We start from the raw sequence: 20,165 nt of genomic DNA, 5'->3' as shown, positions 1-20,165 counted from the left end.
TATATTTATTGATGACAACCCATACATCAACAACGTACGGTTGTGGAAACGGTATATCGATGATGCACTTTTGATATGGACAAGTCCAGAAGAGACCTTATAACGTTTCCACAATTGGCTTAATCTGAAATCCGATGATATACAATTTTCCTTAGAATACATCAACAGGACTATACATTTTATAGATATATCCATAAAAGAAGAAGATGGTCTCCTCCATTCTAATTTGTATAGGAAAAAGAGTTGAAGCAATATACTGCTGTGATACATGCCACCACCTTAGGGGTTTGAGGTACAATTTGCCTTATGGGGAATTCCTCTGACTCAGAAGGAACTGTTCTAAAAACTCTGACTTCTTTACAGAATCTGATTAGCTGATCAACCGATTAAGCAACGGAGGTTACCGAAAAATATCTACTCAAGAGGCCACATAAGAAGGCACAGTACTGTCTTAGAGACACGGTTTTGAAATATAAACAACAAATGATAACACCACATGACAGAATGATATACATTACAATGTTTTGTACACTCAGCAATGAAATCAAGAAAATCCTTAGCAGACATTGGTCATTGGTTGCGGATAAGGTTGAGACACCTGAGGTACCCATGCATGTTTCGAAAAAAGGAAAAAGTATAAAAGATTATGTATTGACGTCCCTCTCGGGGGCATGGCACCAAGACATCCCTTTTGACGAAGTGTAATATTCCTCAAATTATATGACATTTCAAATGTGAGCACAGCAGAGCATGTAGCTTAACCTTAGAGGTCAAATCCTTCAGACAAAACAATCACACACACCAACTTGTGGACCATATCAACTGTAACAGCACAGATGTGATATATATATGAGGGGCACCTGCAATTTTTTGTATGTAGGTCAGACAAGACAGAAGGTTAAGGCTCGAATACTTCAACACTTCAGTAGGATAAGGTGCAAGGTTCATGGTGCCCCTCTTGTCGAACACTTCAAAACATTTGGACATACCGCAGAAAGTTGGAAATGGATGGTGATAGAAAAGATCATCATCAATCCAAGAGGGGGCAATTTTCACAATCTTTGACCAAATAGGGACCCTAGTTTCTAGTCATGGTTAGTGGGTACACTTCTAAAATATCCCCTGCTCCCCTCCTTGGTAGCTTGGCATGAACAGACAGGCTTATGTCAGAGGCAGTGTGTAAAGCATTTGTGAACACATACAGTAATACAGTAAAAACACTACAAATGAACACCACACCAGTTTAGAAAAATAAGTAATCTTTACTAGACTTAACACAAGACGAAATAACAAAAATCCACAATACTGTAATCAAAAATAGACTTTAAAATAGTGGAAATAGCTTAGTTCAATATAAATGGTAAATGTGACACTTTACTCTCAAAGTACCTTGGATGCGTTGCCCAATACAAACAAAAGGGTCACAGGGAAGGTGATGCATTGGTTCCTTGCTTTGGAGGAGGTGATGCGTCGGTTCCTTACTGCAGCGCAGGGGAGGTGATGCGTTGGTTCCTTACTGGAGAGGAGGTGATGCGTCGGTTTCTTACTGTGATCCAGTGCGATGGGACAAAATGGCACCTCGATGCGAGGATCTGGTGTGATGCAAGAAAATGGCATCTCGATGCAAAGCAACAACATTGGATGCGGCGGCGGCGAACTCTGTAACTTCTGAGCCACAACAGGCCCTGCTACACGCTCCTCCGGTGATGCGACGGAAACCTCTGCGGCGGTGATACGCTTCTCCGATGATGCAATGTGCTTCATCGATGATGCGACAGTGAACAGCTGCCTCGGCGGCACGCTTCTTCGGCGATGTGATGACAACTACTGCAGCACGCTTCTACTTTTGCATCATGCTTCCAGCTCCCAGACACTCACAGTCTTCTCAAATGGCCCAAACAACTGACATTGTAATGAGGCCCTTACTGTTTACCAAGACCAAATATTATCAGCCATTCTGGAAAGACATCCAGTTTCATTGGCAATTTTCCTGTATAGATCAAGGACAACAGAAGCTGCTGATTGTGGTTGCTTTTATTATGTGAAGATCCCTTTCTGGTTCTCAACGACACAAGTAGTTTGTGGAATCATCATGAAATCTGCAAAGTTTCAGATGAGTTATCCAGTCACATATAGTTTCCTTTTCTTGTAAAATAAGGAATGATAATACTTAAATTCAATCTTCTAGTGCTCATCAGTGAACATTAGGGGAGGTCCGCTCTGGAACCCTGTCTGCTTCATATTCACTCTGAATTATTGGTTTCTGATATTTGTTGTACCAGTTCTTAAACTCTGCTTCAAGCTGCAGTTGAATTGCTTCCGGGTTATTAGGGTCATGATACCAAGAGAAGTTACTATTCAAGCACACCACATCCACGTAGAGAGCACCTTTGTCACATACGTAATTTGAGGCAGTCACATAGGTTACTGGCCTGGTGGGATGAATGGTCTTTGTATAAGTGATCACAGTTTTAAAATAGTTCTCAGCTTGCTGAAGTTCAGAAGCTGACTTATTGGCTGTAGACCACTTCACAACTGAAGGCCTGTTTGTGTCTCTGTGGACCAGTTCTTCCATCAAAACTAGATGGTGAGAAAGGGATTTGTTTCCAAAACATTCAGGTTCTTTTTATACGCACTCTGAGATATTCATCAATTATAACAATGTCTTATTTGTCACATGGGTCCATAATGTCCTCCACATATAAATAGGGACTCGTACGGAAAGAATTGCCACCAAGCCACATGAGCAAGTTGAAGTCCTTCATTATAAAAGGCCAGTCCAAGCCCTTACCACGGATGTCTGCATCTTCATGTTTGTTGACAAAAATGAAACTGTTTTCCGTTGATGAGGTTCCCAGAGACCTTTTCTGCGCAGATCCCCACTGGAAGCACAAGCACATCCTCATAAAATTTGCTGTCTACTTGGGCTGTTGCTGTAACCTCTAATAAAATAAGTAAAAATAGCCAGGGTTTTCATGCATTAAATATGGGATCCAAGGTTTGTGGTTCACCACCTACAGCTGCTCGGCAAAGGCGATCCTTTCGCAACAAATTTCCCTTCTCTGTTATACAGCTTCGAAAGTAAAGAATAGTCTTCTGCATCAATCACAGATATTTGATAATACACAATACCAACATCATCAATGAAATCTCCCTCAATGCTGATGGCATCTATATAAACAGACGGGGTTGTATATAGAATAAAAGGCTCGAAGATTGCCAGTGTAGTTGAAAAAGTCGAAATTGATTTTTTTATAAAATAAACTTTTGGGTACCTTGTGAAGTCTGTCACGTACTGGTGGCCGACAGTTTAATGTCAGGGTGTAGTTCACAGCAATCGTGATGTGGTACAGTTCTCCTGAGGATCTCTGCTTTAAATCAGAGGTGGCTTCCTCCATGTCTTCTGTTGATCCACACCACTGCATAATAGTGAGGAGTGCCAATACTGAGAACCACTCTTTTAGCATCATTTTCAAGCCAGCGACTGGGTAGCCACACCTCCATCTTGTACTACACCCATCCAATTACATAGTTCAAATTTAGGGCCATATTATCAAGAAAGGGCGATACATTATCGCCGCTTTTCAGGTGTTAACCTGGGCTTCTATGGGAATTCACAAGGGCATATTATCAAGCCCATTATCGTTTCCTGCCGATAAGAGTGGTAATAATGTATCGCCCTTTCTTCATAATATGGCCCTTAGGGGTTTTAGCTGCAGTTTTCGGCCGCTAAGCAGCAATAATTTCATTGCCCTATTAGCAAGCTGTCGCTAACAGCAGTTAGCGACAGTTTGTAGGCGATAGCGAGTGGTTTAGGGCCCGCTTTGCATGTTAGCAATATTTATCGCTAATCACATGCAAAGTGGGTTTACCCAACCTGTTAGCGACAGTCGCTAACATTGCTATCGCCTATTAGCAAGGCAGGCGTAGCGATAAAAAAGTTCACGCTAAGCGCAAATATCGCTGAAAACAAACGCCTGCTCAGACCAGTTCCTAGCCATTATATCCATTGGGAGGTGGATATTCTGGCTAAGTCCCCATTGGCGATAATGCGTGAATATCGCTGGATTACCAGCGATATTCACGCATTTCGCCGCTAACGCCTGAAATGTTATCGCATTTGAGATAAACGTTTCTAATACCACGTTATCTCTGCGATAAAATCAGGCGATAAAAAAAATGTTGCTAAGCTTAGTTAGCGATAAATATCGCTACTTGTTGATAATATGCCCCTTGGTTCTTTAGTGATGTTGTTGCAACTTGCGGGAACTGACATGTTAATCACAGGCCCAGTCTCTCACAGTGAGCTCCTCGAAGCCCTGTTTTGGCTCTAGGAATCGTCAGCCCAAATGCTACAGACCTCTATGAGCTCCTTCAGCTCCGGGGTCTTACTCTCCTGGGGGCCAATGAGACCCCCGTGCAGGGCCCAGCTTGGGGCTCCGAGGAGGAAGTAGTTCACCACGGCGAGGTACAGCCAGGAGGCGCCCAGCATGGCTTGCAGAAAGATGGTAATGGTAGCACAAAGTTGAGTGAACGACGAAAGCAGGGTGAGGGGGAGCTACGAGCTCCGGGGGTGAGTTTGTGAGGGGGTGTAACATAGAAAGGATATGGGGAGATGAAGCACAGTGTCCTGCTCTGGAAAGGGAAAGGACAAATGTGTCCACAGCAAAAAAGTCCATTATTTCCTATTCAAGCCTAGGGTGAAGCGGCACCCATAATCCCCTGAGACAGGACCACATATTAGCATACTTACTTTTGTGGTGTCCCAGGAAGGGCAGTGGTATGAGCAATGAATGGCTAAGTGTTCTGGGGAATGCCAGGAATGTGGTAGCCCCCTCGAGAATCCCCCAAAGTGCCGTATACTTGCATTCATAAGTTTCTTTATTGATTAACTCCTTGTCCCAGGGAGAGGCTGCTGCTCTTTTCAAGCACTCCTGGACCTGGAACTTTTTCTTTGTAAGCTCTATAGTATGTAGTCTCTTGCTGTCTGGTTCTGTACCTGCAGTAGTAGCATAAAACAGACAGACTCTGGGTTACATGTTATTCAATTCAATTTTTTCTTTACACGGGTGATGGGAAACAGTGCAATGTCTGACATTATAAAGAACATTATTGAGGGTTGGATTATTATTACATGTAATGAATACTGATACTGAACCCATTTATTTCAGTGGGGGTGTAATGGTGAATTATAACCTGTTGCAGCATTTATAAATGTGGTGACACACCGACAATATTTTGATATTGTGTCTGGTGTAGGTATTGTGATTAAAGATCGTAAGACCCTCCAGGGGTGTAACATGATAATACCATGTCACAAAGGTATTTCCATCTATCTGACTGTATATATTTGGAATCAATGCATAGAGTTTAGTGGTGTGTGTATGTGTGTGTGTGTACACGCACACAATAAAAGTACTTTTCAAAAGGCATGGGAATGCTCTGCTTCACTACCCTGTGAGAGTCAAGTGTTACAGTGGGGTACTTGGTTCACAGTAATCATAAAGTTGCAGACATATTACTTATGAAGGGCTCACATTCTTTACAATTATTAATCCCATTTCTTCAGCGATCCAGTGTAACTTTACCATTGAGGAAAAGGAAAAGATATTTCAGTCTCAAACTTACATTACCCAATCCAATGATCTTAAGCATATTCTACCTCTTCATCCTTTGAATGTTCTACAGCAATGTGCTATACGTTTATCTTGTGGACCTCATTTTATTGTTAGCTATCTATCTGTACCTCCTTTTCTTCAGATAATATTTAGAGAAGGAAAACTATATTTTAGTCTCAGATTTGCATTACCCAATTCAATGACCTTAAGCAAATTCTATCACTTCATCCTTGAATGTTCTACAGCAATGTCCTATACTTTTGTCTTGTGAACCTCATTTTATTGTTAGCTACCTACTTGTACCTCCATTTCTTTATATACATTTAGAGAACATGCAACTGAAAGTATTTGAATGCATAACAAAATAAACCAATTGTACTTTAGGTAGACAACATGAGAAACCCTTTAATCCCCATGTTATTAGAGATTACTCTATTGTCAATCATTATTTACTTTGATTATATTCCAAACCCCGGCAGTAAAGTCAAAGAAACTTACTGTCCTGCACCTGGCACAAAAATGCACTCCTACATTGACATTGCATACATTATTTAGCATATGGGAGGGAATTGACTTGGGTCATTTTCTAGGAGTTCTAGAGCAGTTAGGCCAAGATTTACTAAGTGTTTGCCTCATGGTTGTGCCACTTTTTTGGGACAGCCACAGTGCAAAATATAAGTTGGTGTTTACTAATCCGCACAAGGGCCTGCATGCATCACATTGCTTGTCTTGGAAAAGACAATGTGCCCCAAAATTGCCCTGCGAGCTGCGTTGCTACACTGTGCCTGGGAGGAGTTCCATTGGAGAGGTGTAGGTGACGCGTTCCCATGCATCCACTCATAGATATTGAAGCCTGCTTGATTTACTAACGATAGTACACCTGGAAGTGGGTCAATATGCTATGCCTATCCCAGCAAGGCATAACAAGTAGAAACATCTTTAATTCTCTGTGTTACTTCCGGTTTCAATCCATGAGCCATTCCGCATCATACATAGAAAGAGGAAATTACCTTACAAGATTGTTTTTGCGAAGGAAGGCATTCATTCCTGCACAAAAACAATCTGGCCCATAACACTGGCACTTTTGCAGCATGGCATAAGAGTGACTAGGTTGTCGCAAACACAAGTACACCAGCATTACGACAGAGCTGACAAGAGCCATTTTTTTGGGTAGATGTGTTTTCAGCTGTCTTCCAATCATGCAGCGGAGTGCATCAACTTTGCCTGCTGCTCTCCATTGCATGAGCATTTTATAAGCATGCTTACATGGCAGTGTCAAATGTAGGTACTGGCATTTACGAGTGGCGCCAAGGCTTCACATACTATGGCAATTTTCTTTTATATATAAGGTATTTTCTCTGTCCATCCCCAGCAGTGCCTCAGCTGTTAGACTTCCTTTAGACACAATAGATCATCTGCCAGCTGCTAGTGACAATAGGTTTTCATCTCCCTATATTTGGGACAAAGCCTAAGTCAAGCCATTAACAAATGCCTTGGTGCTATTAACATTATATCACAGGTAAGTGTATTTACTACTTTGTTACAAAATACTTCCTCTGACAATCCTATCGATTCGGGGCTAACTATCTCAAACTGTAGGAGGAGTGTAAGGTGGACCGATTTTCTTCAGTCGCAGGATAGGATGAGTAACCTATATGTTGCTCTAATCCCTGTGTTTGAAGAGACGGCGGCCCATTTTCCACAATTCAGGGCTGACTTGGATCTGGAAGCGGTTGAGATGAACTTCTCCAAACAAGCCCATTAAACCGGCCAGGCCACCATTCCATTTGTGGTATAATAGCCAATGTCGCAAGGCCAAAAAGGGCACTTGTAGTATCCATTAAAACTAACAATTGCCCCCTTATAAAAAAAACCACAAGAAAGGCATATAAACTGGCCGTTCAAGAAGCTAAACAGTGATGGGGAAGGGAAGATTGGGACACTCTGAAAATTGCTCTGGCAGATAGAGATATGAGGACATTCTGTGGTATAGTTAATACAGGTTCCTCCACCCCCAAAACAGCGGTTGAACCTAACCTGGATGAGGAGGTATGGCGGGAGCATTTCAAAACTCTTTACGCCTAGGAAAATAAGTCAGTTGGTGATTCAAGGGTCTGTTGTTATACGAAAGCGGATCGCCCCATAAGTAGTGAAGATTCAGATTCCCTCATTGATAGTGGTTTAAGTACACTTATAAGCCTAAAGGAAATTGAGGGAGCACTGCTAAAAATATCACCGGGTAAAGCTCCAGGTTTGGATAAGATCCCAGGGGACCTTTATAGGAGCGAACCAACCATCTGGATTCCGTACTTCTGTGTCCTCTTCAACGCCATACTGCAGGGCATGAAGATACCCTACAGCTGGTTAGGAGCGGAGATAATACCGATTTTTAAAAAAGGATCCCCATTATTACCAATTAACTACAGACCTATTAGCTTAATTGATATTTCCCAAAAATTATTTGCACGTGTTCTCCTGGCCAGGTTACAATCCTGGATGGAAGAAAAAGCAGTACTGTCACCCTCCAGGCAAGGTTCAGGGAAAAGTTGTCAACCCTGGACCAAGTACTCCAGCTTTTGTAGTGGAAGACCATCTGCCTTCAGGGGGGTAGTCTATATTTAATTTTTGTAGACCTGAGGTCGGCATTTGACCTGGTGCCACAGGAAAAATTATGGTCGGTTCTTAGAGAGATGGGGGTCACGTTGTACCTAATCCAACTTCTTAAGCGATTGCATGAAAACAACTATGCACAAATAAGATATGGAAGGGATGGTAAACTGACGGCTCCCATACCTGTCAAACGTGGTGTACGCCAGGGATGCTTGCTCGCGCCCACGTTGTTTAGCCTCTACATTAATGGGTTGATTGACGTACTGGCAACGGGAAAATACCTTGATGCCCCCAAGTTAGCCACCCGCAGTATTTCAGCAATGATGTTTGCTGATGATACTCTTTTGGTGTCAAAATCTCCCATGGGGATCCAAAGAGTTTTAGATAAATTTGAGTTGTTCTGCAAGGAAAGAGGTCTAGAAATAAACCTGCAGAAAACCAAATTCATGGCTTTTAATAGCACCAAAGGTTCTCGTCCAAACCCTTCACTAAATGGAAAACCTCTGGAAAGAGTTTCATCCTTTACTTACTTAAGCCATACTATTGCTGAGGAACTGGACTGGGGAGACCATGTTATTAAGTCAACACTAAAATTAGCGCAAGCGACAGGTGGAATCATGAAGGTCTTTAGTAGATCCACCAAGAGAGCAGTCAGCCCGGCACTAGAAATTTAGAAGGCTCAAGCCTGTGGTGGCGCACTCTATGGCACTGACTTTTGGGGGCATTCTAAACTTGAGACTCTATCCAAGGAAGAAAATCAATACTTCAGACAGTTGTTTAGATTACCAGCGAGCACCCCACTGATCCTGCTGCGATTAGATACAGGAGTAATGGCAATCGCAGACCTGTCGAGCCTCAGACCTCTTATGTATTGGCGTAGCCTATGGACCACCCCCGAACTTTTGTCCTATAGAGAGGAGATGCTTGATGCTTTATCAGTACAGGGTGCTGCCAAACTCCCTTGGTTTGCGCATATTAAACATTTACTGACCAATATGGGCATGGGTGATTGCTGGACTGAACCAGATCGTGCTTGCCTTCAAATCACAAGGAAACAAATGATGGTATGTTATGGAGGGTATAGAAGGGCTCAACTTTAATCCTGCCCCAAAACTGGCAAATTATCTCTGGCTTTTCTATTAGTTAAGGATAACGCCCGCTTTGAGTCAATATTAGATCTCATTAATCCGGTTGAGGCAAGAAAGCTCTTTTTACAATTTAGGTTTGGGGTCCTTCCGCTTCGATGTTTCATGGCTAAGTGGAGCAACCATCAAAGGGTACAGTGTCCTGCATGTGATTTTCCTGAAGAATCAGTGCTACATGTTTTTTTAGCTGTTCTGGCTACTATAGGGCAAGGAAACGCTGGTTGATTCAGATTTGTAGGAATATTGGTAGCCACCACTGTCTTGAAGTATTCCGGATATTGAAGTCTGATCTCAGCACCCAGATTTTGTACTCAGTTGCCGGATTTTTTTTTTTCTATGTGGTCCACTAGAAGGGCGTTATTAAAATCATTCAAGGAGGTTTAGGTCTTGCAAAGAACTCAATGTAATTTTAATAATCTAGCATTGTGTTGCCCATGACTAAGTCTAGTTGTTCTATGGGCCCAGCTTTTTTAAATGAATATCCTCTGTTTTTAAATTAAATTATTTATTTATTTATAGTACTATGCACTTTCCGATATGAACTGTTTTCATCCCCTAGCTACAAAACCTTAAATTGACATTTTTTTATCATTATATATGAAGGTAGATAAATTATACGTTTAGGTATTGTGTATCTCATATGTTCCATATTCTCACGTATTTCTTATTGTGTATGCTATATTTGATTTTCGGAGTTGTACTTTTTTAGGTCACATTGACCGAAATAAAGATTTTCTGAACTGAACTGAACTGCTTTCTGTTACAGTCTAGCACGACCTCTAGGTCGGGCCACAACTGCTGTCCGTAATAATATTTTCATTATAAACTGCATATCCAATCCTATGTTTATAATATATAAAATCTGTAATTTTGAAAACAGTTGCACAATCCTGTCTATTTAATTACCATTTCAGTATTTTTGTATAATTGCAGCAATCAGTGATTGAAACACTAATTTCCATAATTACTAACTGACGTTTTGAGCTTTTGGGTTTACTTCTTGATTTTAATTTAAGATAATTGCTGGTGTGCAGGACAATTTGGGATAAGCACGTTTAACAGTAATATGACTAAAAAGCAGCAGTCACATAAAGCTGTCCATACATCTCTGTCTCAGCTGGAAAAGATTTGAAGCATAATACAGAGTATGCACCTGTACGTTTGCGGGCGTTCACAAACTCGGATGCCAGACTGGAAAAAAGTAGATTTACAATATCAAAGGGCTGGAGTAACTCTGCTTCCAGCATGGAATGTTTGATCTCTCCCAACTAGGAGGAGATTGGGAGAGCAGTTACTCTGAAGAAAAACATCTTTTCCCCAGGGAGAAAAAAAATATGCATGAGCAGGTAGTGCTCCATCTACCCAGTGTCTAAATCGACGGCATGTAGATCTATGCATTTGGGGGCATATTTACAATAACTGGCGCATCCCTGCAAATCAGCAGGGATGCGCCACTTATTGTGCGCCACAACTCCGCCATCATGGATGCGCCGCATTTACAATGCTGCGTCATTCCTTACGCCTGCTTCAGGCAGGCGCAGGGTTTTGACGCAGCATAGGCCTAAAAGTGACTGAGTGAAATCTTGTAGATTTCACTCAGCCACTTTTAGAAGTTCCTGCGCCGGAACACCCCCCCCCCCCCTGCACAGAAACGCCTACATGTGGCGCAGGGCATTACAACGTGACGCATCTTCCAGATGCGTCACGTTGTAATTCCCACCGGACCATGGAGCAGGATTTGCACCACCGTTGCATCACAAAAGTGATGCAGCGGCGGCGTGAATGAGGCGCAAGGGGCTTCTAAATCTGCCCCTTGGTGTGGGGGTTGCTGGCGATTCCAGGAGCCGCCACCCCTCGACGGCCACATGTAAGAGCGGGGGGCGCCTACCGCCGCCCACAAAATTTGTGCCGCCTGGGGTGGCCCCTCTGCCCCCCACTTGCTACGTCACTGATATCAGTCATTGGAAAACTTGCACCCGGCACATTTTTCGAGGTGTACTTCTGGGATTGTTTGTGAATTCCAAAAAGTAGACAATCTGAAACACTTTTCTGGGTACAGATTTACTACTACTTCTTTGTGAATTGCCACAAATATAATTCTGCAAATGTGTGTCTTTAGACATAGAGCACGATTCACAAACTAAACAAGTATATTTAAACCGATGTGCATACTCCTACGGACATGAGTAAATGTACACTTTAAGGGAATTTACAAACAATACCAGAGCAGGAGCAGCCCGTGCAGGTAAGAGTGGTGAGGCGGGGTGGGGATGGAGTCGACAGATGACAACCAGGGAAAGTTGATGAAAGCGGTTTTCTCTTTTGATTTGTTTAATTTTTCCCTCGTTTACATCTGTCGACTCCCTACCCATCCCATCCCACCCCACCCCACCGCTCTTACCTCCACAGGCCGTTCCTGTACAAGAGGTTCACCTGGAAAGCGGCACCAGGTGCAGGTTTCAAGGAATGCTACCGGAATGCCATGTCATCTACCATTTCCTCTATGCAGATGTATACACAGGTTACAACTATAGATTGGAGAAAGACAACCAGCTGTGCAATTGCACTTCCTCTCCTGTTCCCTTTTTCCGCAAGATGGAAAAGTATTTCCCATGTAAAGAAGCCCCTTCCCATCAGCTCCACAAAGTATTGGAGTGCTCAGTTTGCCTTCCCTCCCTGGAAATGGAGCTATAGCAGCCCTCTGCTGAACTAAATCTCCAACCTTCTCCAGGTTGGGAAAGGGTTAGCATGGAGTTTCTAGATGGCAGCAAACTCAAGTTTGTTAGCATTCACAAACTCTCAAGGCAGTGCTTGACCAAACCACCTCTCAACTTGTGTTTGGAACGTATGACTGCATAATTGTACCCATTTGTAGAACATAATTAGCAGTAATAAAACCATTTATACCTTCCAGAGACATCCTTTTTTAATATCTGACACCAATAAATAAAGAAGTTAGTGAGTATAAAATTAGTTTTATGTCCACAAATAGTTTTGTGAACCAGGCCCTTGATGTTGAAATGGGTATAGTGATATCCGACATATTGCATTGGGCTTTCAATGTACCACGCACAAAAAGAACAATGTCCCAACAGTTAATAGTGTATAGTCAATTAATTATGCATGCACACAGCATTGCTGACAAGGAAAGAAGGAGAACACTCTTTCAATTGAATAAAGATAGTTAATCATCTTATATTGTAATACAAGTTAATGGTCGGGTATATACAGTTTCAAGCAGCACTGCATAAAACAAATTTGTGACAACCATAATGTACTTGGTGCTCGAAAACGTGTCTTTGGTGAAAGTGGCGACGCAATTGAAGGAGTGAACAGCATGAACGGCGCACTGAGAACAAGGTGCAAGTTATGTACAGTGAGTGGCTTAAGTAGTGTGACAAGGTGATATCACAGATTACAAATTTAATTGGTGTTGAGCCACATTTGAGAAGTTCACCTGTTAATAAGCTGTTAAGTCGACGGCGTTTCGATCCACATTAGTTCGGATCGTCATCAGGACTTGGCTGTCTGAGTGGGGACGTGCTGCAAGGTAAAGGAAAGATTTCAGGGGGGTGGAGGAAGGGGGGGCAGGGGGAGAAAGGGGGGGCGTAGACAGGGCAGGTGTGCATTTACCTGGAGTTTAGTTTGTAAACTCAGAGAGAGGATCATCTGGGAATATGTCTGGAGCCTGCATGGGGGCACTGTAATTAAAAGGAGGACAATGAGTAACATTACTGGTCGTGAGACCGGAATTAATGGGCCACAGCCAAACGCGGGAAAGTACTAACAGGCAAGGATGCGCTGGGCGGCCGTCTGTGATCCGCCGACGGCCGGGAACGGGTCCTGTAGAAAGGGAGACTGGCACGAGGCGATCAAAATTGGCCACGGAAGGTATTGAGAGAATCGGAGTCATGCTGTATGTCCCGAAGGAGGGCTAGTGATAGACATACCTTACAGGATCAGCATGCCAGGGCAGGAATGAATCCGGAGGTCTAGTAACCGCGGTGGATCGCGGGGTAGTGATATTCACTTCCGCATGTGGGCAGGATCTTGGCGGGTGACGGGGGTGAAAGGGGTGTGTACTGGGCATGAACCGGGTGACGTGAACGCTAGAAGGAGGGCATTGGGATTCAGAGGGATACAAAGTTTGACACAGCAGAGTCTGCAATAGCGACGAGGGGCACTTATGGATGTAATGCAATCGTGAGAAGGGTGACAAGTTAAACCAAGGCTCATTGTACAGTTAATAAAACAAGGTACAGTGACATATAGGTAATGTTATACACGCATGTCAATTACAAGGAGAGGCCAGGGGCTTAAGGGAGATGAATCGAAGAAACAAGGTATCAATTGTAGTCATGTGTCATGGCTAATTACTCACATTGGTTACTAAGAACAGTTCAGGAGACATAGTAGAACATATACATAGATTGGTTATCAAGAAAAGGTATTTAACAATGAATGTATTCCCCTGACTTCATCATGAACCTTCTTCGTCTAGCACTCCAGAACAACTACTTTCTCTACCAAGATACTTACTATCTACAAGTCAAAGGTGTCTCCATGGGCGCTTGCTTCTCCCCCAACTTTGCCATCCTGTTTGTGCACAACCTAGAGAAGACCCTTATCCTAACGCCTATCAATCCATTCTTTCAACACATCAACCTTTGGCGACGGTACATAGACGACGTGCTACTACTGTGGAATGGCACTGCTGAAACATTGGACCCTTTCATTAATTGGCTCAATCACTAACAAGAACATCTAAAATTCACAAGTGATTGTAAAAAAAACGATCTTCCCTTCCTGGACGTCACCATCCATGCGGAAGAGGGACAATTGGGCACTACCCTATATCGAAAAGCAACCGAAAAAAATACTTTACTCCTTTACTCCATTTATCATCCACGTGGCCTACGTGATGGACTCCCGTTTGGCCAGTTCCTGTGGATCCGCTGCAACTGCAAATGGCGTAAGGAATATTTCAAAGAGGCAGAAATCCTCACAAAGAAGCTAATACATTGAGGCTACCCCAGACGTCTGGTAACCAGAGCCAAGTAAAGAGCCTGGTATTATCACCGGGACCTCCTCCTCACCACCCAACCTAAGAAATCTATGACCAGGATTCCATTTGTCTCGAAGTTCAGCCCCCACAGCAACAAGATCAACAAAATTATCAAAAAGAACTGGCCCTTACTTCGCTCACATGAACAATTTCAAGAAAGCCTCGCTACTTTCGTACCATCGCGGCAATAATCTGGCCAGTAATCTAGTACATGCCATCACGTGGCCACAAACCACCCACGAAAGAAATACCATAACAGCAGCCTGGGGACTTGACCCGATCGTGGAACACTACAGATGCCAAAACTGTAGTGTTTGTAACCTGACCGTCAACACGAAAGAATTTAAATTCAATGGTCGGTTTCACAAACTGAAAAATCATACTAATTGCAGATCGCAAAATGTCATTTATGCGATCAAATGCCCATACGATCTCATCTACATTGGCCAGACGACTCAGATGATTAAACAACGAATCATTCAGCATAAAAGCAGAATCAACTGCAAAACATTGACAGCACCCCTGGTGGCACACTATCTGGAACTGGAACATCTGGATACAGACATTCTTTGGCAAGTGATTGAAAATCCCACATTGCCCACCCGTGGGGGTGACATAAAATTCCTCCTCAACAAAGCTGAGTGTAAATGGATGACCATCTGCGACTCGGTCAACCATGGCCTCAACACAATTGACGAATGGAACAGTACTGTAACGACGTGAAGTGATGGACTTTCCTTTCTCCCATCTGTGACTCTCCTATAACCACTCGCCCCCCTCCTTGGTCCCAACCCACTTCTGAAACTCTGGCTGTTCCCAAATGTTGACGTACCTACGCCACACATGATATATTTCCCTCTGTTTTGTTCCTTAATTGAATATAACACCTTGTTTCAGACAATCACCTATGGGGCCCGTCATAGAAACAATACATTAATTGTTAAATACTTTTTCTTGGTAACCAATCTATGTATATGTTGTACTATGTCTCCTAAACTGTTCTTAGTAACCAATGTGAGTAATTAGCCATGACACATGACTACAATTGATACCTTGTTTCTTCGATTCATCTCCCTTAAGCCCCTGGCCTCTCCTTGTAATTGACATGCGTGTATAACATTACCTATATGTCACTGTACCTTGTTTTATTAACTGTACAATGAGCCTTGGTTTAACTTGTCACCCTTCTCACGATTGCATTACATCCATAAGTGCCCCTCGTCGCTATTGCAGATTCTGCGGTGTCAAACTCTGTGTCCCTCTGAATCCCAGTGCAATCCTTCTGGCGTTCACGTCACCCGGTTCACGCCCGGTACACGCCCCTTTCACCCCCGTCATCCGCCCAGATCCCGCCCACATGCGGAAGTGAATATCACTACCCCGCCATCCACCGCGGTTACCAGACCCCCGGATTCATTCCTGCCCCTGCCTTCCTGCACGCTGATCCTGTAAGGTATGTCTAGCACTAGCCCTTCTCCGGGACACACAGCATGACTCTGATTCTCTCAATACCTTCCGTGGCCAATTTTGATCGCCTCGTGCCTGTCTCCCTTTCTACAGGACCCGTGCCCGGCCATTGGCGGATCACAGACGGCCGCCCAGCGCATCCTTGCCTGTTAGTACTTTCACGCGTTTGGCTGTAGCCCATTAATTTCGGTCTCTCAACCAGTAATGTTACTCATTGTCCTCCTTTTAATTACAGTGCCCCCATGCAGGCTCCAGACATAGTCCCAGATGATCCTCTCTCTGAGCTTACGAACTAAACTCCAGGTTAATGCCCACCTGCCCTGTCTACGCCCCCCCTTCCTCCCCCTGCACCCTTTCCCGCACGCCCCCACTCAGACAACCAAGTCCTGATGACGATTCGAACTAATGTGGATCGAAACGCCGTCGACTTAACAGCTTATTAACAGGCGGAACTACTCAAATGTGGCTCAACACCAATTAAATTTGTAATCTGTGATATCACCTTGTCACACTACTTGAGCCACTCACTGTACATAACTTGCACCTTGTTCTCAGTGCGCCGTTCATGCTGTTCACTCCTTTACTTGCGTCACCACTTTCACCAAAGACACGTGTTTGAGCACCAAGTACATTATGGTTGTCACAAATTTGTTTTATGCAGTGCTGCTTGAAACTGTATATACCCGACCATGAACTTGTATTAAAATGTAAGATGATTAACTATCTTTATTCAATTGAAAGAGTGTTCTCCTTCTTTCCTTGTCAGCAATGCTGTGTGCATGCATAATTAATTGACTATACACTATTACCTGTTGGGACATTGTTCTTTTTGTGCATCTTCCTTACCCAGTCCCGATTTGGTATATGGGTCACACTCCTGTAAACTTTACTACTTCAATGTACCACATCATATGTTGGTTGATAGCTTTATTTCGATATGCAGATATCTTAAAAGCATTACATACAAATATAAAACTGCAGATCAACAATTTTAAAAAGACATTCAAGATTAAAACAGTAAAAAAGTACCAACATGGATACAATAAGTTAGTTAAAATGTGAATTAAATTGATATAGACAGTCTTTTGGAGCGAATCAACCACGTCCATTTTAAAAATTTTGAGACAGCACAAACTATAGGGGGGGAGGTGTCGGTTTGTAAAATACCTAATGCCACCATGTGTTCGCGAGTCCATAATAGTCTAAATACGGGTTTAAGCCAGCATCTCCTTGGGCGGGAATAATCGGGGCACTCAAAAAGAATGTGCGATACCGTCTCGGGCCTAGTAGAACAGAGGGCACAGAAAGGCGACAACTGCACATGCGTGTTCCATCTGGAAAGAAGAACCCCTGTCGGAAGGGTGCCCACTCTGAACTTAAAGTACAGAGCCCTATCGATTGGCATGGTGATCAAATCCAGATAGGGTTCATAGGCCACCACGTCCTTAGTTCTTAGGAAGACTGTGGTGGAGTGGCAGTGGCGGGGGTTGCTGATCAGTTTAGAGGAGACCCATTCCCAATAAAGTTTTTTCAAAATGTCTTTGGGTGGTGCAGATTTGGAAGCCCAATGAGCCCCCAGACCCAATTCCCCCAGAAGGTTTTTGACGTCCCTTAGCCATTGGATCTTGTGCCAGCCCCCATTTCCATCACCTCAGACAGCCCGTCAGTGTATGGTTTCAGTTCAGGGACCCTCCATAAGCGGGCCCATAAGAGCAGTGGCCGGAGGCGAGCCTGGTCTTTAATCGATTTGCAGCCCACATCCAACAGCACCGGAACTGTAGGGGTGCTCAGGGGGAGAGCCAAAAGGTCTTTCAAAAATGTGCTTTCTGACTTGGATAGAGCCTCCAAATTGCTGAGGCCCCAAAGCTCCGCCCCGTATAACGCTGCTGTCACACCTTTAGCTTTATAGATGTCAATTACGGGTGCCACGAACTGTTTAGAAGAGGCGCGATACTCCCTTAGTAGCGCACCCCCACCCTTTTGTGACTAAGGGTCATCTTGTTGATATGGGGTGTCCAGCTCATAGAGTCACTCACCCGTATTTCCAGATAGTCAAATTCCGAGACTTTCTCAAGAGGTACAGAATTCAGGGTTGGAGCACGTCCTAGTCTACGCGGTGGGTGCATAATCAAGTATTTTGTCTTTTGTACATTGATCACCAAGCCCCTTACTGAGCAAAAGTCCTGGAATCGGTTCAAAAGCTTCTGGAGACCCTGGGGAGTCTTGGCAATGAGAAGGGTGTCGTCTGCAAACAACAGGGTAGGGATCGGTACGCCCCCCAGGGAAGGTGCGTCTGCTGGTTCTTGAAGCAGATGCTCTACCCCACCATTAACGTACAAAGAGAATAGTGTGGGAGCTCGTACACATCCCTGTCGGACGCCCCTGCAGACCGGGATCCTTTCAGTATTTTCCCCATTCTGGCCCCAGCGCACCTGGGCGTAGTTATCAGTGTGGAGTTTGATCAGGAGCGACAGAATGTAAGGGGGCAGCCCAAGACCTTGCAGAACACTCCAAAGTTCCTCCCTAGGAACCAGGTCAAAGGCAGTCTTCAAGTCAATGAAGGCCAAGTAAAGACTGCCTTTGCCTAGTTCCACCACCGTCCATCGAAGTAACATCAGTCTGAATACCTGTTCGATGGTCCCCGTTCCTGAGCGAAATCCCGCTTGAAAGTCTGACAAAATATGTTTTTCATCCACCCAGTGCAGGAGCCTCGCCAGGATCACCTTCCCCACCACCTTTTGAGTCGAGTCAATCAGGCTTATCGGCCTGTAGTTCCGCGGGTTATCCCGACAGCCCTTTTTAAATATAGGGACAACCTCTGCCCCTTTCCAGGAGTCGGGAACCATGCCTCCCTCCGAGATGGCATTCAAAAGAGCGGATAACAGTTTTCCCCATTCGGACGGGTAGGCCCGGAGTAGGTCCCCTGGAAGGCCGTCAGGGCCTGCTGCCTTCAAGGGTATCAAGGACTTAATGACGTTTGCAACCTCCCGTGGAGTGAAGGGATCCAGATTGCTATCCTGTACCGAAAGTATGGAGGTGAATGGCTCGCTGAGTGACCCTTCTGCCGGTGAGTATAAAGCCCTAAAGTGGTTAAACCAGGTCTGAGACGGGATGGTGCAAGTCCTCAACGTATCATCAGGTCTGTTCCTGGATCCCACCAATTTCCAGAAGCCTCTAGCATCCTTATCCCGACTAGCAGCCAGGAGATCCGCCCAAAATTTTTCCTCCCACTCCTTTTTCGCTATTTTGAGGGTTTGGGTGTAAATCTTCCTAGCCAACCTGATCCTAGTTTGGGATTTTAGTTTTACTGCTTCCACCAGCGCTTTCTTGCTTGCCCCACATTTGTTGGTATACCAGCCTTGTTTTTTCAATGGGCAGGCCCGTGATTTGACCCCAGAATCTCTATTTCGGACAATAAACAGGTTACTGATGGCCAAGGTCAAATCACAAAATGTCCCAAACACCTCCTCATGGCCACCCTCAGGAGAGTCCAGAATACCTTGGGCTGTGGTCAGGAGTGATGATATGGCTACAACCTTTTCCTCAGATAGGGTAAGTTTTGCCCACTTCAGCCGCCTGCCACAGTTCGAGACAGATGTTTCCCCCTGTTTGGCAATAGTGCTCCTTGCCATCCTGCCACCAGGGAGTCAAAGCGAGAGAGAGCAGGTTGTGGTCGCTCTCAACGGATGTAATGACTTCCATGTCCCTCACCGAACTCCATAGGCACACGTCAAGCAGGATGTAATCTATTCTAGACGTGTGGTTGGGCCTGTTGTATGTGTGGGCGTCCGCCCTATCAGAACTTGACCTCCCATTAAGAGCCCTCAAGTTGAATTCCATGTTAAGTGTATTTATCTGGATTGCAACTTCAGTCCACTTCTTGATCGGTGTTAGCTCTAAGGTAGGCATCCCCCACCTTCGATCCCCTCCTCCAGATCCAAAGTGTTGTCCGAGCCCAATGGATCAAACGTACAATTTAGGTCGCCCGCAACCAGGGTACAAGATTTAAATGGAGATGACCTTAATAAGCCCTCTAGGAGAGCAATGGTGGGCGACTGTCTGCCTCCCTTTGTGCCCCGAGCATAGATGTTATAGATATTCAAAAGGGCATGACCCCGGGCGTCCTTTAGAGTGATATTAAGGAGATCGGGGCAGTTGGTCTGATGTTCCTCTACTCTGCAATTTAGGGAAGTTGCCACCCAGATGAGGAGACCACCCGATGGACGTCCCCTCCCTGATGCCGGGAAAACAGCGGGGATA

The 20,165-nt window shown here is 44.3% G+C and overlaps 1 pseudogene; it reads right to left on the bottom strand.

Annotated features, from left to right (window-relative positions):
- Nucleotides 1–1,929: 1,929 nt before the first annotated feature.
- LOC147707416 (beta-glucuronidase pseudogene) lies at nt 1,930–3,398 on the bottom strand (annotated as a pseudogene).
- Between the last annotated feature and the right edge of the window lie 16,767 nt (nt 3,399–20,165).

This window comes from Lissotriton vulgaris, chromosome 6 (assembly GCF_964263255.1).
Source record: "Lissotriton vulgaris chromosome 6, aLisVul1.2, whole genome shotgun sequence".
In the NCBI taxonomy this organism is placed as follows: domain Eukaryota; kingdom Metazoa; phylum Chordata; class Amphibia; order Caudata; family Salamandridae; genus Lissotriton; species Lissotriton vulgaris.
Note: the sequence above shows the minus strand (reverse complement) of the source record. Positions and strands in the feature narration are given on the sequence as shown.